The sequence below is a fragment of the Citrus sinensis genome, chromosome 9 (assembly GCF_022201045.2).
Source record: "Citrus sinensis cultivar Valencia sweet orange chromosome 9, DVS_A1.0, whole genome shotgun sequence".
Classification (NCBI taxonomy): domain Eukaryota; kingdom Viridiplantae; phylum Streptophyta; class Magnoliopsida; order Sapindales; family Rutaceae; genus Citrus; species Citrus sinensis.
The window spans coordinates 1,976,074-2,000,790 of NC_068564.1; the positions used below are offsets into that span (position 1 = coordinate 1,976,074).

Below are 24,717 nucleotides of genomic sequence, written 5' to 3' on the forward strand. Positions count from 1 at the left end.
AATGTCAAGTTATTGGGTCATGTGACTTTTCTGACATGTACACGTACAAATTCTCAAATTTGTCAATATATATGGTTTCATGCCAAAACTTGGTCATATATATTTTCAAACTAATTACGAAATGGATTTGATACATAAACACGGAAAATTGTGCTTGGTAATCCCGTATCATTTACGAAACCAGTGTTGTTTACCGCTGCTGACATGGTGATCTGGAACGCTACAATTGCATTTGTGAAGGTAACTAATTCAGAAATTGAATAAATAATTATATGTATATATAAACATACAATATATGAATATTTCATGTCCATCAATAGCAACAACTTATATGATAAATTTTATACTTACAACCTGTTTGATATGTCTTATCTAATGACCATAAATACTTATTTGATTATATAAGCTCTTTTCAAATTTTTTTTTTTTTTTGTTGTTGTTTGGATTTTTTGAGTAGAGATTTTGAAAATTAAATGAGTTATTTTGCCTCTGCTAGTAAAAACTCAAATTTTGGGTTTTTACGAATAGTAGTTGATTTTTTAAATATTAAAATATTTAAAATATTCTTTACTTATTTCATAATCTTATTTTATTCCTTTCAAAACATAACTTCAAATACCTTGCATATTAAGATAATTTTACAGTTTTTAATGAACGCTCTCATTGATAACCAAACAACCAATTTTTTTTTTTATAAAAGCTTTATTTGTAAAAGCTCTTCTAATAAAAGTTCTATTTAAATAAGCTCTTTTTGAAAATTTATACGCCTTAATTATTTTTGGTTTTGGACTTATAATATACAGGATATACCTGATGTGGAGGGTGACAAAGCATTTGGCCTTCGAACGCTCCCAATCATCCTAGGGAAAGAAAAAGTGAGTAATAATAATTTTCTTTACAAATGTATATAAGAATTATTGGCCAACAATATCGATGATATGATTTGTTTAATTTCTAAAAGGTATTTTCGATTGCTGTTAATATGATGTTAACGGCTCATGGAGGTGCTGTACTAGTTGGAGCTTTTTCGCCTTCCGTGTTACGCAAACTTGTTACTGTAAGAATTTTAATCAGTAATTTCTACAACAAATTTAGCCTTGTTTTTATATATGCACTTGATCTTGAATGTGATCTTCGTAACTCATCATTTAAAATTTTTTTTATGATCTTTTCTTGTAGATGATAGGCCACTCCGCATTGGCTTTCGTTTTGTGGCGTCAGGCTAAAACTATTGATCTCTCCGATAATAAATCAGTGCAATCTTTTTATCTGTTCATTTGGAAGGTAAGTGATTCCTATTTCCATGTGTGAATACTTAATCAAAGAAAAATGTTAAAGAAATTGAAGGCTAGCTGACAAGATTTTGTTAGATTTTTCTGTTTAAATATCATCGCTCCTTAATCAAGATTTTTCAATTACTTCCATACTGAAATGTTTTGCTGTCGCATCTGCAGCTGTACTATGTTGAATTCTTATTTGTGCACTTCTTACGCTGAGAATGAGAAGTCCTTACAAAGAGGAACAAAGTGAGTAAACAAAATGAAGAGGGCGCGGCCAAAATCATATCGGCAGCACGTACTAAATACTAATATGCTTATCTAGCTCTGTGCTTCCTTGCAGCAATTGTACATTACGCGTTAAATAAGTTGTAAGGTTGTTAGTTTTGTAATAATTATAACTTGCATGTATACTTGCATCTGCCAAAAAAATTAGTCCACTGAAGATGGCCCAGTCTTAAGAGACGGTGAGTTAGAATGCCATCAAATTTGAGTCATTCAATCAAGACGTATCCTCAAAGTTGCAACTAATTTGCTAATTGTTTGCACGCATATGATTTTCTTGTCAAATAATTGGAAGAAAACAACATCAACATATTCCTTCTAAGTTTCTAAAATCATTCAACATACCTTCACTTCCACAACAAGGCTGCCGTGATTTTGTACAAATTAAAGGCAAAATATATATACATCGATCATCATATCTTGCAAACGGAAGGAAGAGCATTCTAGTTTGTCCAAAAGTATATAAATTGCCTCTTTTGTTTTCATTTAATATCTTCCAAAATCCCAATACTTCATCAGGGGGAAAAAAAAGAAAAGAAAGAAAGAAATCTGAAGCAGAACAGTGTTTCCTTTGTTTCTCCAGAAGAGGTCAGCATGCATCCTACTCTCTCTTTTTCCCCACTTTCAATTTGCTTCTCAAGTTTCTTTAAATTCATTCCTCAGGGATGAAAGATTTTGATTATGTTGTTTACAGGAACCCTTTTTTTTTGGGGTTATTCTATGCCATAAGGTAAATTAAATGAAGAAGAGAATTAGTGCACGCATCCGAAAGTGCCTTGCCCATGCAGGTTTGTTTACATATTTTAAGTTCTTTTTCTTTTTCTTTTATCGTATGGAACAAATGTTAGTACTATCTCTTGAGATTATAACTGATTAAACCAATAAGAAGCAGTAACAGGATTGAAATTGGAGCCAAAAGTTAGCGGGGTTATGTTTTTAAGGATCAAAGTTTAGCTAATAGAACTATGAAAATTTAGAAAAAACTTCGTTTATTTTAATAACTAAAAAAAATGCAGAACCTAGCTAGGACCAATGGTTGTTGAAACTTGAAAACAGTTGTTAGAGTGCAATTTATGCACTAGTTTTGCATTATTTACTTCCCTTAATATCAATGTTTTGCACTTAATAATAGTGATTTACTTGTGTTTTACTTTTGTAGGTGCAATTCTATTGATTGATGATAAAATTGAGCTATAAGATGATGTTTAAGGATGATTGTTCTCTTTGAGAAATTATGAGCGTCAGAAGAACTTTGTTGATAAGGCGTGGGCGCGTGCTGTCAACTGCGGACCTGCAGTTTTAGTTTAACGTGTTTTGTATTTTTGTAATTACGAATTTAATATTTCAGATATTAGGATTTTATTTTAAATAGAATTCTAAAAGAGAAGAGAGAGAGAGTATTTAAAGGAGGAATCTATTGTGAAAAAGGGGGATTGAGGGATTGGAGAAAAAGAAACCCTAGATCTAATTTTTCTCTTCTCTCTATGAGGAACTAAACCCATTTTTCTGGTTGAAGGATAACGAAGCTTTGATTCATCACTACTGTGAGATCTTTCTTGTGCTTTAATTGTTTTATTACTTTTTTGGTATTTGTTTATTCTCTGAATTATTCTCATGATTATGTTTGTTAATTAGGTAATTGGCCACTATTTAATTATCAACTTAATCTATTGTCAATTAAAGGATTCATCGTATGAAGAATTTGATGTTTGTGACAAATAACATAGCAGAGAGTTGTGTTGTGAGAATAAACAATCTAATTTAAATGAATCATCATATGTGTTGATTAGGATTTGGGTCTCTCTGGTTTTTCAGGCTGTCAATTGATTAAATCCTATGATCGTATCTAGGGTTGTCTATTGATCAGGGAAATAACCAACGGTCGTACCTTGGTTATCGACTAGTTAAGGAGAGATTGGCTATTAGAGGGTCTCAGTAGCTATAACCGGTCTATTCATAAGTAGTAATAATCTATATTTGAATCAATGATCAGTAGTCGAATCAAGCTGAGTTAATTCCTTCAACCAGAGCTTTCTCTAATTTGAATTACAACTTTAATTTGCATTCTTGTTATTTTAATTTGATTTTTATTATTGTCAACAATTCCCCCATTTTATGTTTTACGTTTCAAAAGGATTTAATTAATTACCGATCTCTGTGGACACGACCCTGCTCAATCACTATACACAATTTATTTAGAGTAGGAATTTATTTTTGTTGGCTTCGACACCCATCAACAGTAGTTGAAATTGCACTAACTAATAAACCTATAATACATCAAAATTTATTGCAGAATATGCAGGTGACAAATAACTTTAGCTGGCAAATCATATGTGGGTGAGAAGTTCAAAGGACTGACGATATCCACATTTTAAAATCATTGAATTTCAATACACAAAAACAGTGAAAGATAGAGCATTATTAGTTCATATTTTTCTCATCTTCTAGATCCATCAGCAATAAAGTCACATGATCGTCGCCATATAATAACAAAAAGAGTCTTATTCTATATATATCGAAATTTGATTGTAAATTTAGTTTATCTGTGGAAAGAGGTAGTTTAATTCTTTTGAAAAACATAGTTTTGCATGTGAACAGATTTAGTGTCTATTGAATGAGCTTTGTACTAGGATGTTAAATCATACTGAAGAATAATGCTAAATAATAAGCCATCTAGAAGGGGACCTACGATAAAGTGGCCTCATTCATATTCATGTCTCTCTTTTATACAATCGCGATAGGTCTCATTATCAAAATCACTTCCCATGTGACCTATTTAAAGCCGATGCTTGAGTTTCATTTCTTTTGTATAAACATCATGGGCAAACTTTGTCTCTAATACCATGTACATGTTAATTTTGTCAAATGATGAATTATTAAAGTTATTGACGGGACAAGAGCCAAGGCATCGACTATCAAAAGATGAACTTAGTAAGAAGAGTTAACGTCGACGTTAGGGAATCAATTAAAGTGTGGAAAAAAAGAGTATAATTTTATAATGGTTAATATTGTTTTGGTGGATATATACAGCATCAAAAGTCGATATTTCCAACTAACTTACTGATGTTGATGTACGAGAAGAATATGCTCATGCCTTCCAGATAGAATCATACAATGAGTTTTGGACACGTGTCCTTACATGATCAAACAAAGATTCAGCCAAGTCCGTCCAAGTTGAATCTACAAAAACAGCTCGGATCTCATCCTATCGGCTCTTTGCCGAGCAACTCTTGGATCTCGATCAATCCACGGTTATTCGGATCCTGGACTTGGTCAAAACACCCTCTCTAATATATGATTATTGTTAAAAAAAAAAAATAATGAGATAACAATTTAATGTAGTAGCTAATATAAACAACAAGGTAAAACAACAATTGGAAATCACAAATGAACAACTGAAAAACAGCAGGAAAAAGAAAACCGAAACAGAAAAACGGGCACGAATTTTCCGTCAAGCACAGACAGACAATTCTGGCGAACCACAACAACGACAAATTCGATCAGAAAACAAGACGAAAGAAGGAGGAAAGAAAAACCGTAAGCGCTCTGTGTGCTGGTTTCAGTGTGTGTGATAACAGAAGGGAAGGTGCCTTTTTATACTCATGTGGGTACGATGAAATGGAGCACGTGCGTTCAATGGTTAAGTTTTGGCTCGAGAGGGGAGAGACTCGGCTCCAGGCAAGCGGTGAAGTCGCCCGCCAGCTAATGAAGAACGAAGCCAGCTTCAGCTTGATGAGCTTGAAGAGCATTTGTACTTGTGCTTGATGACTGTTAATAGAGCTAGAAACCTTGTCATGAAAGAGATTTTAGATCCCAGTCAATCTAGGAGCTGGGATCTAAATGTGATGAAAAAAAATTACTACTTTTTGAAAACTGTTATTTATTTATGTTTAATTATGCTTAAATTACCACTTAATTGTAATGCTTTCCTATATATATATATATATATGTTGGATTTGATAATTTTGCGTTACACGTACGTCTTAAATTTGTTAGTATCTCTTAAGTTCCATCAATATTTGACATTTAATTAATTATCTATAACATAATCTTAAGCTTCTCTATTTTTACAAGTTGTAATAATTTGAAGATAATTTTACTTAAGCTTATTAATATTACGGTGACTGCAACTTCTAAAGAAATATAAATGTAGTGATAAACAAATGCAAAACAAAGAGTGCACAATAAGTTACGTGGTTCGGCATAAAGTCTACATTCACGAACAAAGATTGGAAAATAATTTGACAAACAAATAGGAATTAGAAAATTAAAAATTACTTTTAAAACCCAATAAATCAATACACCTAAATGGATCTTCACTAAAGTACTTAAGTAGAAATTCTCACAATTCTCTCAAATTGTTTTAATTGCAATTGCTCTCAACTCTCGTAATTTAAGATGATTAAAAAAAAAAACTGCCACTTTATTTATAGGAATGTCTGTTTGCACTATTTCTCTTAATTTTGGTAAATTATCAACTTGTCTAATGTGTACGAATTCGACACCCAATTTTCTATCACGTTTCTTGAAAAATTCTCCAAATGGTGGGCAGCTATAGTACAGACATGTATGAGATATGAAAAAAGCTATTTCTCCTAACTCGCACCCTGACTCAAGCCCCGAAATGAAACTCACCATTTTGATTAAAATGAAAACGCGCTGTTTCATAACTAAAGTAAAAAACGGTGTGTTTTGCTTGCCAAATATTTCCCCTTCCCTTCATCGTTTCCCTTTGCCTGTCTCTTTTTCTTTGGCTTCTTAAGAAGAAACAATGAATTTGCTCACATCAAGCTCAAATCATCATCTTCTTTAAAGATGCCAAGATCCTTTGCTTCTCTTTTCTCCTACAAGAAATTGCAAACACTTGCCTTCAAAGATTACTGCACAATCTGGTTCAACACTCTGCAAAAACCCCTCATCCCTCTCATTCACAAATTTCTTTCTTCATCTTCTTCGCAAACCCTCCTCTACTCTCACGTCGACCTCCTTCTTAGCCATTTTCTTTCCTATTGTGACGCATGAAACAATACAACCACCCATGAAAACCTACTCGACCCGTCTTGGCGCAAAAGTCTTGAAATCCCATTTCGCTTTCTTGGCAATATCCACCATTAAATCTTCACCAACCTCGTTAGATCGCTTCTTAATGAAGAAAACGAAGAAGAAGAAGAAGACAATGATGATGAATTTTTTGATAATAGAGCGTGGCAAGTGTTCATGGTGTGGATGAATCTGTCCAAGAATTTAATGTCACAGATTGAGCAAATTGAATGTGGGTTGAGGCTAATACAGAGATGAGAAGCATATAAAACGACGTCATTTTGATGTTGATAAAAACAAAAAATAAAAATTCATGAAAAGTGCAAAAGTTTAGCTTTAAAATAAAAAATTAAACTTAATCAAAACAATATCGTATTGGTAATGTTCGGGGCTTGATTTGAAGTTTGACCCAGGATAAATAGCAGTACTGATGGGATATATGTGCGAGAAATTACCATTAGATTAAATGGAATAGATCCAACGGATGAGATTCGTTTCATTATTAAATAATAAAAATTTTTGAGATGCCTCCCCTTTCCATCACCTCACTTCTCATCTTCTTGTTCCACGACCATCAACAACAGCGCTAGTCGGGAATGATCAATAGCAGCAGCTGATGTTCTTCTCCAGCGATGATCAACAGCAGTACAAATCCCTCGTGGCTTCTCATTTACCGAACCAATTCTCACAAATCCCTCCGAAAGAAAACATAAATATGCTATTTGGCTTAAAGGAAAATTTCAGAGAAAATAGAAGGATGATTTTCTAGAAGATTCAATTCTTATTTATTCATCTGTCAACACATGTTTATATACAATCACTTACACGTGAGAATAACTTGTGACTAACTAACTTTCTTAACAAACAAAACCAACTACAATTTGTTACATAACAGTTTTATGAGCTGGATCAGTGACTGTTAATCGATAATGCTGAGCTGTCATTCTTCACTAGCAATCTCCTGCTGACATGGCTTTATTAAGCTGCTTGAATAATAAGTTGCCTTCACAGCCCCCCTCAAACTTAAGGGACAGGGCATGACATTGAGTTTGGCTCTTAGGTAGCTAAACCGAGTGAATGAGAGTGGTTTAGTCATGATGTCAGCTACCTGCTCTTCACTTGGTATGAATTGAATATTCAAATCCCCAGCAAGAACTTTGTTTCTGACATAATGCATATCAATCTCAATATGGTTTGTTCTTGAGTGAAAAACTGGATTATGAGCTAGCTCAGTAGCACTAAGGTTATCACACCGAATAACAAGTTTTTCCATGCACTGTAATTTCAATTCAGAAAACAGTGATTGCAGCAAACTTATCTCTGCACTTGCTGATGTTAAAGACCTGTATTCACTATCTGCACTAGATCTAGCAATGACTTGTTGCTTCTTAGATGACCAAGTTATTAGATTATGACCAAAGTAGATGCAATAAGCTCCAACTGATTTTCTGTCATCCAAATCCCCTGCCCAATCTGCATATGTGAAGCCTGTTAATTTCATATCACCATCTTTGATAAACTTGAGTCCATAATCTTGTGTTGCCTTTAAGTATCTAAGCACTTTTTTGCAAGCCATAAGATATTGCAGTGTTGGTGCAGAAACATATTGACTCAGTTTATGCACACTAAAAGCAATTTCTGGTCTTGTTAATACCAAGTATTGCATTCCACCAACAATGCTTCTATAATGTGTTGCATCTACAACATAATGACCAAGGTTTTCTTGAGCTTCCTTCTGTAGTTTCATCCATGTACTCATAGGAGTATCAATGTCTTTGCAACTGAGCATTTTAACTTCTGACAGTAAATCCCTTATGTATTTCTTCTGAGACAAGAAAATACAATATGTACCATATATCACTTTAATGCCTAAGAAATAAGAAAGTGCTCCAAGATCTTTCAAAGCAAACTTTGTACTGAATTCAGCAATGAAGTTTTCTAGCTCAAAACTATTTGGCCCTGTTATTAAGATGTCATCAACATATATAAGGACTAAGATCATTGAGGATTTATTTCTTTTTAAGAACAAGGAAGTATCTGAACTGGAATTTGTAAACCCCCACTGCAGCAAGCACCCTTTCAGCTTATCATACCAAGCTCTTGGAGCTTGTTTAAGTTCATAAAGAGACTTATGAAGCTTGCATACATAATCTGGTTTCTCAGCACTAATAAACCCCTCTGGTTGATTCATGAACACTTCCTCTGATAATTTTCCATTAAGAAAAGCATTATTCACATCAACTTGCCTTATCTTCTACTTGTTCATCACAGCTAGACTTAAGACTACTCTCACAGTTGCTGGTTTTATGACAGGACTAAAAGTTTTAAAACAATTCACTCCCATAATCTGTTGGAACCCCTTTGCCACTAACCTAACTTTGTATTTTAGCCACACTCCTATTAGTGTTGTATTTCACCCTATATACCCATTTATTTTCGACAACTTTCTGGTCAGCTGTTCTGGGCACTAAAGACCATGTATCATTCTCCATTAATGTTGCATATTCTTCTCTCATGGTTGTAAGCCATTTTGGATTTTGCATAGCTTCATATACAGAGTCAGGTTCTTTGTGAACAAGAGTTGTTGTATAAAGTTTTGGTTTAAAAATACCAGCTTTGCTTCTGGTAGTCATGGGATGTGTATTAGGTTGAATGAAAGTTGATGTATGAGGTACAAGTTGAGGTGGAGGTGATGAAGTTTGAGGCTCGATAGATGGTTCAATGACTGGTAGATGTGTTTGCAAATGAGAATGTTGATTGTCAATATGAGAAGAATTGTCTGAATGTTGTGAGCTGCTGTTGGTAGGAATTGCTGACTGAGGATTGCATGAATTGTTCACAACTGACACTGGTGTTACAGATAATGTGGATAATTGGTATACTTGTTGAGGTGTAAGAGATTGACTTGAACAGAGTGATGACTTATTGGAATTAAAAATTGAGTCTATGGAATAAGGAAATGTTGACTCATCAAATACAACATGTTTAGCTATGTATATTTTGCCTGATGAATGTAGAGACTTGTATCCTTTATGGGTTGGACTATAGCCAAGGAAAATGCATTTACTTGAGTGATAATCAAACTTGTGTTTGTTATAGTCCTTTAAGTAAGGATAACATGTACATCCAAAGCACTTGAGCATGCTGTAATCAAGTTTAAGCTTGAAAATTTTCTCATATGGAGTAAGAAGTTCCAGGGCTGTTGATGGTAATCTATTGATGTGATAAACAACTGTATGGAAAGCATCCCACCAAAACTTAAATGGTAGCTTGGCTTATGCTAACAAAATGAGTCCCAGCTCAACAATGTATCTATTTTTTCTTTCTACCAACCCATTTTGGTGGTGTGTATAAGGGCAAGAATGTCTGAAAATGATTCCATATTGGTTTAAGAATTGTGTAAATGATCTGTATTCTCCCCCCCCCCCCAGTTAGATTGCAGGTTTTTAATAATGGTGTCAAATTGGCTTTCAACCTGCAATTTGAATAACTTGAAAACATCTAATGCTTCTAATTTTAGCTTAAGTGGATAAATCCAAGTGTATCGGTTAAAGTCATCAACAAGACTTATGTAATAGTTATAGCCATCTCTAAAAGGTGTGGGTGAAGGCCCCCATAAGTCTGTGTGTATAAGTTCCAGGGGTTTTGTTGTTTTGGTTTCTGTGCTGGGAAAGTGTAATATGTGAGATTTACCCATTTGAGATGCTTCACATAATTTTTCAAGTGCTTGCTTTATAGTATTATAGAAGAGATTAACAGAAGAAACATTGTTTTAGCAAATGCATTAGAATTTGAGAATTTGGATGCCCAAAACGTCAGTGTAAAAGCTGAACTTTATTATTCAATGCATCACAAGATGAAATGTAACAGGAAAATTTATTGATTGATGCATTACAAGATGAGACACAACTGGAATCATTATTTTGAGTGTTTTTAGGAACACTTGAGTCAAAGGAGTATGCAGACAGTATTGATAAAGGTTGAACAAAAGAAGATTGAGACAAGTAAAAACAATGAAGAGACTCAGATGGCTTTAGAAGCAGCTTATACAATCCTTTCTCAACAATTCCTTTCAGAAGCACTTGTTTCTTCAGAGAATCCTTCACATAACAGACATTACCAATAAATTCAACAGAAAGATTGTTATCAGTTGTCAGTTTTGATATGCTTAGTAAATTCTTTGTGATATCAGGCACTAATAACATGTCTTTAAGTAGGATATATATTGGTTTATATGCAGCATTTGACCCTTTATAAGTAAAGCATGCATTACCAATGTGAGTTATAGGCAAACTTTATCCATTGCCGATGACCAGTTGATCAAATCCTCTAAATTCCTCTCGGACATTCATATTAGCCATACTGTTAGTCAAGTGATGTGTGGCACCACTGTTAAGGTACCACCATTTATCAACATGTCCTTCATAGTTGGAAAGATAGGCTTCAGAAACAGTTGAATCTACTGCTGGATATGATAAGTAAGATATAGGATTGTAGCTTGGATAAGGTTGCAGTATATTGTTCTTCAATTGGAGGAGCAACATAACTGGTAAATGGATCAAAATTAGCTACATAAGCAGCCTTAGGTCCAAAAGATTTGCCCCTTCCAAACTATTTAGGTAATGGTGGAGAAGTATCATCATATATATGCCAACATTCATTTACTGTGTGTCATGTTTTGTGACATATCTGACATATAACTGGTGATTCATCAGCCTGCATGTTTACTGAGGGATGAAAATTTGTTTTCATAGGTGGCCTAAAAGGTTGCATCATCTGTCCTCTGCCATAACACCCAAAGTTACCAATACCAGTTGAAAAACCTCTTGGATATTGGTTATGAAACATGCCTCTGCCAGCATTGAAACCTTAACTCATCTTATTTGCAGTAATTATTGAAGCTAGATCTAGATATCCTGGACCTAATCCATTCAAAACTCTCATTGACAAATCCTTCTCAGTAATTATATCACCAGCACAAGCTAGTTTATTAGCAAGCAATTTCATTTTAGCACAGTATTCCTCAACATTCATTGAATCTTTCCTCAGAATATTCATTTCATATCGAAGTTGCATTACCTTAGCTTCAGATTGAACTCCAAATTGTTTTTCAATAGATCTCCACATATCAAAGGAGGTGTCATAGTTGAGAACAGAACTTAGAATACCTTCACTGATAGTTGACAACAGCCAGCCAAGAAGTGTTTGATCTTGTGCTCTCCAGTTGATGGAAGCTGGATTTTCAATGCTCTCACTAGATCCTCCATATAGATAATGTTCTAGAACAACTTGTGGCTCTGAAATGAATCTTTCAAGACGATTTCCTTTGATTGAAGTTAATACTTGCTTACGCCAAAGTAGAAAATTTGATCGATCAAGTTTCACAGTTGCAGCAAAGGTAAATGAAGTTTGTGAAGTTTGAATTGAGTTTATGATTGGTTGATTTGAAGTTGCATTAATTGAACTAGCCATTTGTGGCTCTGATACCATGAAAGAAAACAGAAATGTGTTGTTTGGCTTAAAGGAAAATTTCAGAGAAAATAGAAGAATGATTTTCCAAAAGATTCAATTCTTATTTATTCATCAGCCAACACATGTTTATATACAATCACTTACACGTGAGAATAACTTGTGACTAACTTACTTTCTTAACAAACAAAACCAACTACAATTTGTTACATAACAGTTTTATGAGCTGGATCAGTGACTGTTAATCGATCATGCTGAGCTGTCATTCTTCACTAGCAATCTCCTGCTGACGTGGCTTTATTAAACTGCTTGAATAATGAGCTGCCTTCACACCCTCAGATCCTCATTTGACAAAGCCTACAAGAAAAACTTCAATCAACAAAGCCTCCAAGAAACTCGAGACCACAAAAATCGAAAATCCAGCTAAAAGCTTCACCAAAAAGATTGACCGTGTCGATACCAGCCTCAAAGAATCCAGCCGCGATATGTCCTCGTTCAGGTTCAAATCCAGCACCATTGGCGCCCTCGTTCTGTTCGTCGTATTTGGCCTTTCGAAGGGGAAAGTTGTTGCGAAATTACCGTTGAAGCCTTTGGGATTGTCATGGAGATGAGCCAATAGCGAACTTCGTTCATAAGATAGTGGTTTGTATTTCTTCTCTATTCTTTTTTATGGGCCAACTCGATTTTTTAATACAATTAATAAGTCTTTTTTATCTATTTAAACTATTTTAGGTTCCAGGAGACTTGGTACTTGACGTATCTAGCATAACAAACTAGACCATCAAGCTTGGCGGTGGCCTCTCAGGTCTCCTTCTAGTTATAATTTGATATTCTGGTTATAGTTATTTCGTAAAACTTGGTTGAAATCTAATCCTCTGCAAAAGTATTACTCCTTTATGAATATTCAGTGTATTAGATGTGATATATTTAAAGTGATTACATTGGGTTTTTGATGGAATTAGTTTTGAATTGTTAATATAGCCGAACTCAGTATCCTTTCAACTTGTTTACTTGTTTTATGTTAAAGCTTTAAAAGAAATCATTTTTATATCAAGGAAACAAATGAAAGGAAAATGCTTGATTGATATCGAAATTCATTTAGAATGATATTCAAGAATGTGATTCTGTTTCTGTCATAAAAGCTGGAAAACTGAGGTTCTCAAAGCCAAACAAATACTAGGTTGAAAGCTCTCAGAAAAGGGTGTGTATGTTTTTGTGTAGCTGAGTTGATCTTTGTTGTTAGCAGTTTGCTGCTTGTATAATATACCTATGCCCCCTTTGATTTATGATATAGTAATTATCTCCTTTTTGTAGTATGTACCTTTGTGGAGGATACTGTTCTTGGGATCATTGTTGATTGTAAAGCTGATGTGAGCATTTTTAACGTACTTTATGAATTATTATTTTTGGTGTCATTCCTCTGTAGTCGGTTTGGAATTTTTTTTTTCCCTGCTTTGTTGTGTTTTAATTTTGGAGAAGGTTTAGGTAAAATTGTAACAACAATTTGTTAGCATGATAGAATATTTTTCTTATATCTTGAGGGAGTGACTCTTTTATGCAAGAACATGGGAGAATCACAACTGCATACCCATTTGGTAGGATTCCATTAGAGTAAATTGGATTTTATTTTTGCCGAACATCAACTTAAAGCGTAATTTGTAATTGATATTTTTTAGCTTGATACTTTATCAGAGTTGATTTTTTAAGCATCTATTTACTCTTTTTTGCAGTTATGAAGATGCTCAGCAACGTGAAGGTATTTCCTTACAATTGTTCTGAATCATAATAATAGATCTACGTGGCTTGATTCATGCGTTATGAAAATATGTATTACTGCTGATATACATATAACTCCAAAAGTTAGTGTACTTCTTGTTATTGTTTTATGTATATCTATAGATTTCAAATATGAACTCTATATTCATCTTCCTAGTTCTTTTATGGTTCTATGTAGTTTCAGTGGAGAGGTTTTTATCTAAGTTATTGGAGCTTTGGTCAAAATTTGTGTTAAGACCCTTAGAAAATCTTGGACATATCATGCTAATAATTGAGGTGTATTACACAAATTTTTTCGATGTGCATGAGAGTGGGCTAACAGTTTGGACACAAGGTAAAAATATTGTTTATTGTTAATAGAATTTGCATGACGGACATTAAATAACTCCGTTATTTACATTTCTAATCTTTACTCCTAGGAGCTCTTACATGTAACGTCATTTAATGTATATTGGTTTATGAAATTTTTTACATGGGATTTTGTATCGGCTATAATCAATTAGTTGTTTATTTTATAATCTCTTTTATATTTTTGTCTTTCAGGTTAAATCGATGATATTCCAAGTGGGCTACAGGCGTTGCTATGTAGCAGGGGGTTTGAGTTGAATTACAATAATTCACCACACGTTTTAGATATAATGCTCCCCTTTCATGTTTTTTTTTTGGAGATGATACTTGTAATAAGATGCACTTGGCATAATATACTAGTTTTCGGTGGATTTTAGGGATGATATGTAGAAAATATTATGTTTGATATAGAAATATTTAATTTGATTTATTTTCATTAAATTGTGTTTCCTATAATTACTAAACAAAATAAAAATAAATTGATTTAGCAGAATAAGGAAATAAGCCTAGAAATTTGTAGGGGACTGAAGGAAATTAAAAATTGTTACAAGGTTATTTGCTGGGGAGATTATGGCTATAAACATTGGTAGCCAAATATAAGGGTTCTTTCAATTTTATTTTCGGGGAAATTGGTAGTAATTTAGCCATTACGTTTATTTTATCCCTGAAAGTAATAGGAAAAAAAAGAAAATAACTTAAAAAAAGACCAAGAAAGAAGAGGAATTTTCAGGTTGACCACGAGGCAGAATAGCAAAAGTGGTTTTCGATTTGGTTCTTCTTCTCACAAATTTTGAAATGGTATATTATACCCCTAAAATGAACTCATGACCTAAGGTTTATCCCTGGAAAAATCAAAATTGGTGCGCAAAATTCAAGTGAAACAACTAGCCGCCTCATTTGTTGCACCTAACCGTTTGGATGGCAGTAACTTTGCCATGTTGAAGCGGCCAGCAGCTCCAAGGAATCGGCTAACTGATTTCAATTCTTAAGTTGCGGGTTTTACTTATTTCATTTTCTTCACTTGCTTTATCACTCTATCTCTTTAAGACTAAAACTTCATCTTTATCTCACTAAAATTTATTATCTTCTCATCTGTTTCTAGCTCATTTGATACTTCAAAATCATTACCTATCACTTAAACACCATTTTTCACTCAAAATTCAAAAATCTCAATTGGTAGCCTCTTATAGTACAAGCATTGTGGAATAACTAATCTAACTCATTATACAATATGTTTATTACAAAATTCACATTATAGTTCTTGTAATTATCATTATATGCAAGTAGTTACAAATGAATAATTTTAATACCTAATATTTTACAAATAAACAATTAGATTGTGTCGTATTTTCTTTCTTAATGCTAGCATAGGGAGTCATTACACCTACTTAGACTGGTCATCATTTACACATGCCTTAACAATATAATAGTACCATATTTATATTTAAGAACTCTATAATAATATTTTGATGCACATGAAATATGAACATTAAACGTGAAAATAATGATAATATGAAATTACATACAATAAGACAATGTTAGTCATTGAAAATGGAACCTTTTATTACAAACTTGAGTTGTTCATAATTACTATTCGAACTTCTGAATGATTAAATGTAAATTTTAAAACTTATTAAAAGTTAAGCCTGGTATTTAGTAATTTTTTTTAAATTTTTGTACTATTTTTATTTACTTAAGTAATAAAATCAATAAAAATTAATTTAAAGAGATTATTTTTATTTATTTTTAATATATTTTTGTTGGAGAAAAATCAGTTTTTAAAATTTTTTATATAAACTTTTAAGATCACTCTCATACAATATATAGGAATTTGTAATCTGGAAATCGTATCTTGAAAATTTGATTTGGCTTTTTCCGCTGAAATGATTTATGCTCTCAGATCACGATCCGTCACTACCACTACTTTTAGATTACAATACGTCACCACCACTTCTGTTAAATCACGATCCGCCACCAAATAATCTTCCAGACTATGACTCAAGTTTGATTTGCACTTGCGCGTGGACGCCTTTATCACCACTAAAACAACTAGCACGAGAAAATTTTTCTCTCAACAATAGAGAGAAATATATTTTTCTCTCAACAATAGAGAGAAATATATTTTTCTCTCAACAATAGAGAGAAATATATTTTTCTCTGATCTGTATAAAATGGTTGCTTTCTCTTCTTTTGGGAGAAAATAAGCTCTTTTATATCTCTATCTAGTGGAAAAACTTTAGGCTCTATTTTTTATTTTATTTAATTCTATCAAATCAAGTTTGATTTAAATTGAAAATAATAAACCAAAAGTAACGTTACTTTTTTCTTGTCATAGGGGCCCATATTGTAAAATAACACAAGGCCCCTCAAACACAAATACATTACATGGAGCATCCCACTAAATAATATATTTAGCTTTTTAACCCAAATAGTTAATTATCTTACTTATTAATCCAGTAGTGGCGCAATCAATTAAATGAGCTAACCTGGGGATCATTTGAGAACATACAATAGTGTCTATAATAATTAGGTCTGTAATTAAACTAGCCCAATTTTTTAATTCCAAATCTACTCCACTAAAAGATTGGAATTGACCTCCATAATTGTATGTTCGAATAATAATTCGTCCCAAGCCACATCGATTTCTTTACTGCATAATCATTTGTACCACATCGTTAATTAAATTGATATCTCAACTGTCCAATCGATTTAATTACATCTTATTCCTTGATACTTACTGGTTTCTGTAATGATCATTTTCAACATACTAAATTTGTTGACACACTCTGGCCAGAAAACCCATCAAGAGATGTGTTGTACAAATTCTATGATCAAGTGCCGAAAACCCATCAAGAGATGTGTTGTACAAATTCTATATTATTAATCAATAACTTCAATACTCATAATTGCTCCCACCAAGATACCAGATAATCTTAACCACAATTATGTGTCGTGCCTATTGGTAACTCAAATGGAATAACAATTACAATTATGAAATCATAACTAATTCAAGATTAAGATTACAGTAAAATCAATGCCTATGAGATTTAATAAGTATGACAGTTATTTTAAGGTTAATTAAATCTCATATGTGATCCAGCTCAATGTAGTCAAACTACATCAGTCAATTCATACACGATTAAGACAAATTATTCAATAAATTTACTACAGTCTAAACATAAATAGAGCTCCAAACTCTATTTATCAATTGCGAACTTAATTTATTTAATCATAAGATAACTTGTATTTATGTCTTCTGTGAATCCATATGATGATCACATAAATACATATAATATGATTAAACGGACCTTATTCAAAATATTTATATAATTGAAAATATCTCCAATATTTTATTAATTAGAAAATAAATTAATATGCTTTAAAAGAGCATATAATCCCAACAATTTTGATATTATGTTGTTGTTATTTGATGGAAATTGTAGTTATTTTTTATTATCAATTACTTTATGACAATAAAATAATAAAAAATAAAAGTAAAAATAAAAATATATTTCACTTATCAATTGTTTTGAGTTACCCAAAAAGAAAAAAAAAAGATAATGAAATACAAAAACTTTACGCAATCAATATTATACATTCATGTTTATATACATGTGAGTGTTTAATTCAATCTTGAATTCGATAATTAAGCTCAATGAATTTTATCTCTTGCGTTACAAGTAACAATGCAGGAATTTTAGGAACCCCATTCATGCTCTCCAAAGACAACATAGAACTGCATTTTGCTACAAATCACTTGGGTGCGTTTTACTAATTACAAACGTTTATTAATTTTAAGTGTATATATTATAATCTAATAATATTATGTCAAGTATTGTCGGCAATAACCTGATTAAATGAATCTTTTTTCCCTATTTTATTAGTTATGGACTGATTAAATAATCCTTCCAGTTTTTCTTGGGTAACCTTGTTGTCAAATTAATGATTTCTCCAGGTCATTTTCTTTTGACTGATCTGTTATTGGACATTATGAAGAAGACAGCACAAGAGAGTAACAGGGAAGGAAGAATTATTAATGTCTCTTCAATCAGTCATTGGTGGCCATATGGTGAAGGAATTCGTTTTGATAAAATCAATTATCACTGCTCAGGGTAACACCATCTGGTGGCAACCCCTAATTACACTTATAACCTCCTCTAGTTTACGATGATATTTAGTGGAGAATGATAATTTTGTTCTTGGAAATTATTTTCAACTCTTAGGTCTTTGAAAAATTTTTCATTCCATCCATACTGTGAAACGTATTGTTGAAGGGTAAATGTGAATTTTTAACAAGTAATTAACTAATTTTAATTCGTAAAAGTCTTTGATAATCAACTTGTGTGTGAACACTCGCAATCACCATTCAATTGTGTGTTATATATATATGTGTGTGTGAGTGTGTGTGTGTTACAGGAAAAAAATGCATATTTAAAAATTTATCAAGGCCAAATGGTAAAAATAAATTCTAATAGGCCATGAAAAAGTATCACTCCATCGTGATGTTATTGTCACTCAAACGTAGTCAATTTATTTGGAAAATACAACTATTGTTTGAATGGCTACTTGCGTCATGGCGGTGTTAATGTCACAGAAGTGTAGTCGATTTATTTGGAAAGTTCAACTATTGATTGGCTACTTGTGTGTGTTAATATCAGTGGATTAAGCATCAGTTTAATTGCCTTAACAAGACTTGCTTAATTATGAGCAGGTACGAAAGTTCCTTCGCGTACATTCGATCAAAGCTTGCCAACGTTTTGCATGCCAATGAGCTTGCGAGACGTTTGAAGGTTAAAATTTTCTTTCAAAGACAGAATTTTTTATTTTTCCTGATTTGATACCATCTTAATTATAACTGATCATGGGATGCTTTCTAATTAAACAGGAAGATAGGGTGGAGATAACAGCAAATTCACTTCAGACAGGAATAGTTCTCACCAACATTTTCCGTGAAGATGGCTTTTTGAATGGTATTAATTAACTCAATCTTTCACCATGTGCCTATTTATCTTCTTGAATTTTATGTGTGTAATAATTTAGAATGCTTTTGTTGTATGAGTAACACATGTAGTGTGTGTGTGTGTCAAGTTTGAGTTTTCTGCTTCCCATCAAGTGATATTTGTATGTAAGTTGTGGCTTATAATAATATATCTCACTTCTATTGTGATAATAAAATAATCTGTTGGATGAAAAAATAATTAAGCACTTGGTAAATTATAGTATTCTACTATGAGTTACGGAAACAGAATGTATGCATTTAAAAAATATTTGATTACTAAGGAGTTGTAATTTGTTGTATGATAGATTTTAAGTTATCTAAACTCAATAATAGACATTTTCATTACAAAGGTACTTAACAAAAATAGACGAGATTACCAAATAAAAAAGTTTCAAAATTAGTAAACATGTGATCGATAGTAATTAATTGTGGTCTTGCTAAAATTCTTTTCTGTTTATTGCAGTTATTCTTGGCTTTGTTGGTAAATATATGTTCAAAAATGTTCACCAGGTACTTTTATATTTACAAAAGAAAGAAATTAAATTCGATATTATGTGTTTGGATACATTGCTGTTGGTTACTAAGTTCAAATTGGTTTGTTTTGAACAGACTATTAGTCATATAAGTGTTTGTTTGTTTGTTCATTTTGATCTGGATATAACTTAGGGGGCAGCAACAACATGTTATGCGCATTGCATCCACAAGTTAAAGGGAAGAGTGGCCTCTATTTCTCAGAATGTAAGATAGCTCAACAAGGCTCGCATGCTGCTGACACGGAGTTGGCAACGAAATTGTGGGATTTCAGCTTGGATTTGGTTAAGAAATGTTCTCAAAATTCATAGAGGGTGTGATAAAGCAGCAGAAGAAGAAGAATCTGGATGGATAATATTTTAAAGAATTGTAATAAAGCAGCAGAAGCTTTAGCATATTTTATATTTTGCTGCTTTGAATTTTATACTTGGATGGAAGACTTTCCAAGCCATCTATTGTTATTTTCTACTTAGTGAAAACTCTAAGCCGGAAAATCATCTTTAACAAGGATAATACTACTATTAAATATTCAAAAATATTATTGTTACTTTCGATAGGAGAATCATCTTTTACTTTTTCTATTACTAATATACATTTTTATTACAGAATGGAGTAAAAATTGACTATAAAATCAAATGAAAGTCTAACAAATTAAAATGTTTCTCCTCTTTCAAAATTTAACATATGAAATTATTTCTTAAAATAGTATATCCTCTTCTAATTTAATTTTTCCCTAATCTTTTAAAGAGTTCACGATGTACAACAATTTTATGATGATTAAGATTTATTTACTTTATCTTTTTTCATAATTTGATATACTATTATATTAATGTGTTGCACCATCCTTAATTGTAGAAGACAAATAAGAGTTCTAATTAAACAACATCAATTAGTATTCTAATGGTTTAATTTATAATATTACTTCTATATTCTTGATGGATCTTCTAATCAATTTAACGTAGTATTACAGGGAAGAAATAGCCAAATAAATGTATTAGAAATCAAATTTTGAAATAAATCAAACGAAAAAACAGAAAAATTGCACAAGCAATTAACAACCAAATGATTTACGAGGTCAGTTGCAAGCCATACTACATAGTTGATGAAGGATAAGAAGCAGCAAATTAGTTTATACTAGGTGGGAGGTTTACAGACCAGAAACTATTCTTGTATGATTTTTTTTTTTCATATTTTTAGTTATTTATTGGGTTAATTTCAAGTTCCGACAAAAATTTTCTGTTAGATGGATTTTCTATTAGTTTGGAGAAAAGAGTTTGTCTAAAAAAATTATAAAAGAAGAAGAAGAAAAAGACGTATAAATATTAAGAGAAAAAAGTAATCACTTATGGAAAGAAAATTAAAAAAATCTTGACCACTGAATACAAAATTTCCATGCGTCATATGATCTTCAATGCACCGTTTGGTATTCAAGAAATGGGCAACTTCTAACAGCTATGTGCTTATCAATCACTGGACTAAAGATTTTGTGCGCAGACGAGAGTTAGCTGCCGGTGACGAAATTGGGATGTGCTGGGATTCTTTCTATATATTCCAGATTCAACTTCTCTGTTCTTAAACGCGCCCCAACCATTATTGTTCAAGACCACGCTAATGTCGCTGCTGATCATGATCATCATCAATTCATTCGCTCGCCTCAATAATGAAATATATTCATCATGCATGAATCCATTTTTGTGCAATACATATCGGAATATATTGAACTTGGGGCGCGCGCATCTCGATTTCTTGTTTTTTTCTAAAGAATCTAGACTTAATAGAAATTATATATGTGTATATTACAAGTTACATCATGTTACTTCGGCATTATCTACAATCAATTTTAAATACTGTATATGAAAATTGACAACTCCATAGCAACCGAGTAACGATATCCAAACAAGTCAATATGAGTGACTACATAACCAACTTTTTTTTTTAAGGATTTAACTTTAGAATTATGATAACAAAAGAATTAAGAATACTATTGGATCATGCAACCTGTTGAGAAAAGATGGCGTTGGCCGTTGATGGGTATGACCTGCACGCAATTATTAGAACATTTAATCCATTTAACTATAACAATGACAAAATTTTGAAGATAATAAGTTGTCATTGGGTGACCACATAATCCCATAATTTTGTTGAATTTCGAATTTTAATGATATCGCAAGGAAAAAAAAAGGTCCTCTTTAATTCAATTTGTGACATTAGAGTAGCTACGGTGTGCGAAATGAGCTTGAATTAGTAATGCGTGTTGTTAAAAAATAAATATATATGAGTTTCAAAATTGTAAGTATTGCTAAATGATTGCAGGAAATAACAATGATACGTATAAGAAAAATAGTGTAAAAAATTGCACATATTAGAAAACAAAAGTATTAACCATAGACCAAAAAAATCACATGTGTGTGTGTACATGTATGTATGTATATGTATTTTATCATTTTCTAATGAGGACATCCTTATTTTAACAAACTGAGGATACCTTCACTACAGAAAGAGTGTACATGTCTATCAACAACCCTCTAAAAAAAAATTAGTTTTACGCTCGTTAATATTTATTAGATTTGAAATGAATCAATGTATTAAATTTATCAAAATTAAATATTTAAGAATTTTTAATATTTTCTCTCTCCATGTGGATCTCAGTACAAACCTTTCTCCCTAATATTTTCTCTCTCCCTTTGCCATGCTCCCTCTTCCTCTTCCTCTCTCTTCTCTTCTCCCTTTTAAAAGATAATTTGATATAGACTAAATAGCTGAAGAAAAATATTATTTCTTTTTCACACTTTTTCTTTACATGATCCTATACAATTTATACAAAGATAAGAAGGTATTTTAGGACTATGTTATGGCTTGAGATATGAGAGTTTCTTATTATATCCACGAAGATTGTGATTTTAGAAAGTTTAGGCTAAAACTAATACTACCCGTTGTTGTCAAGTCTTGAACTTGGCAAGCCTTTAGCTAGAAAATTTATTCCTTCCTTTTGTTAGAGTTCATGATTGCCTTGCTGTCATTGTCTTGATTGTGGTTGATTTGAAATTGATTCTTATCACCTTTGTCGTGCTCTCTTTCTCCCTCTCTCTTTTCTTCTCTTCTCTTGTTTTTCACTTGCTGGCCTGGCCTTTTACTTGACCTTTTCTTCTCTTCTCTTTTCTTTGTAATGTCAAATTAAAAAACAAATGAATAATCACAACCATCCAAATTAAAAGAGGACGCATATTAACCATAAAAAAGAAAAATCAAATAAAAAACAAGATGAATAGAGGATCCAGTCCCCTTTGATTTCTTTCTTAATACACTCTTCCTCTTTGGTATGCATAAAATCTTAGTAATATTGTAAAGGGAACAATAAATAAAATAAAATCTTGAATTTACTTTTACGTAAAAAAGTAAATCAAAATTAGTTGGTTTGAGGTCTTGAAGATTTGGTCACATGGCCTTGAATTCAATGAATATCACATAGGCAGAGCTTTTTCTTTCATTTCCAAAACTGAGAGGAGAGTTGTGAAATGAATTTGGAGAGAACAAAATTTTTTTCGTGACTAAGAGGAAAAAAGGTTAGAGAAAAAAAAAAAAGATATGAGAAGACAGAGGGGAAGAGGGGGGGGGGGGGGGGGGAGAGAGCACAACAAAGGGAGAGAGAAATATTGGAGAGAAAGATTTGAAGTGGAGTCCACGAGAAAGAAAATATTAAAAACTCTTAAATATTTAATTTCAATATTCATCTCAAATTTAATGAATATTAATAAGTGTAAAATTAAAATCATTTATATGTATGGACCATGATTGGGAGCCCCTCTTTTTTACACAAATTTTTACGAAAAATCTCAATCCTTAAATCATAATTAATCTAATGATTGAAATTAATGCTAATTTCAATTTCTTTTTTTAAAGAAAATTTAAAAAAAAATGGGCCTACTAAAATTAATAATATTATTGTTTGTAATTATTATTAACTTTTTAAATTCTGCTTTCCTTGTTTCTCTTCTTATCTATGCTTCACACGTGTACGGTGTTTCCAGTAGCAACAAATATAAAAGAAGAAATGAACACTGCTATATCATTAAAAAAAAAAATTTATTGGAAATAATAAAGAAATTTAAAGTAAATAGTAGAAGAAAAATTGATTTGCACGTTATAGAGGCTGAATAAAGATTAAAATGTGTCCCTATATACATCAATAATTATCTTTTTATTTCTTATGCAAATCTTAGCCATAAAAAAATTACACTTTATAATTGGATTGGTAATGGTAAGTGATTACCCTAATTTTTCATATTTACCTATTGATTTTAGGAAAAGATAACAAGCCCTTGTATTTAAGTGTGAGTTATATTCGTGCTGTCTGTCATAGACAAATCACTTGTAACAAAAAAAAAGAACAAAAAAAAGTAGAAATTATCTAGGAAGAAAAAGAAACAGAAGAAGAAGAATTAGTGGAGAAGATTGTGTAGGAAAAAGAAGAAAAATATGGAGCATTGAAAAATAATAAACGATAAAAAAGAGGAAAATAAAATGGAAATAATATTATTATTAATTTGGTGGTTCCAATTTTTATTCATTTTTATTTTTTTAAAGAAATTTAAATTAACAGTAATGTCAAACCATTCTATTAATTATGATTAAGGATTGAGAATTTGTGTAAAAATTTGTTTAAAAAGAGGGGCTCCCGATCTTGTCCCTATATATATGTGTGTGTGTGTGTGTGTTAGTGAAGCTGCTTAATATGAAGAACAGAGGATTCGAGTGGAGCTTATTTAGCTATGCTTGACTGCAGCAAATTCGCTTACTCAGCTGATGTGGCATGGTGACGTGGCCTAGTTAGTTATTCTGAACGAGCATTCTTCATATGTGTGTAACAGATTACTAACAAAGTGTAATATGTTCAAATCCAATTAATAAAATAGTTTCTCAAGTTTTCTTTATGTTGCTTTCTTTCATTTTCTTTAGCTTTGTCACTTGCCAAACATAAATACTTAAAGTTCT

At 32.1% G+C, this 24,717-nt stretch overlaps 1 protein-coding gene, 1 long non-coding RNA gene and 1 pseudogene across 5 annotated transcripts in view; all 3 read left to right on the forward strand.

Annotated features, from left to right (window-relative positions):
* Positions 1-958: 958 nt before the first annotated feature.
* LOC112499532 (uncharacterized) lies at positions 959-1,560 on the forward strand. The gene is made up of 3 exons (XR_008051623.1): positions 959-1,057; positions 1,180-1,284; positions 1,455-1,560. It is a non-coding gene; the product is annotated as an uncharacterized LOC112499532 (long non-coding RNA).
* A 444-nt stretch (positions 1,561-2,004) lies between these two features.
* The window catches only part of LOC102612623 (UPF0496 protein At3g49070), an 85,608-nt gene continuing 62,895 nt past the window's right edge, over positions 2,005-24,717 (forward strand). For all 4 annotated transcript variants that reach the window (XM_052433257.1, XM_052433250.1, XM_052433256.1 and 1 more), the window contains exon 1: positions 2,005-2,150. The gene's annotated coding sequence lies outside the window, so the exon portion shown is untranslated. The remainder of the gene's footprint in view (positions 2,151-24,717) is intronic.
* LOC112495946 (short-chain dehydrogenase TIC 32, chloroplastic-like) lies at positions 7,774-20,122 on the forward strand (annotated as a pseudogene).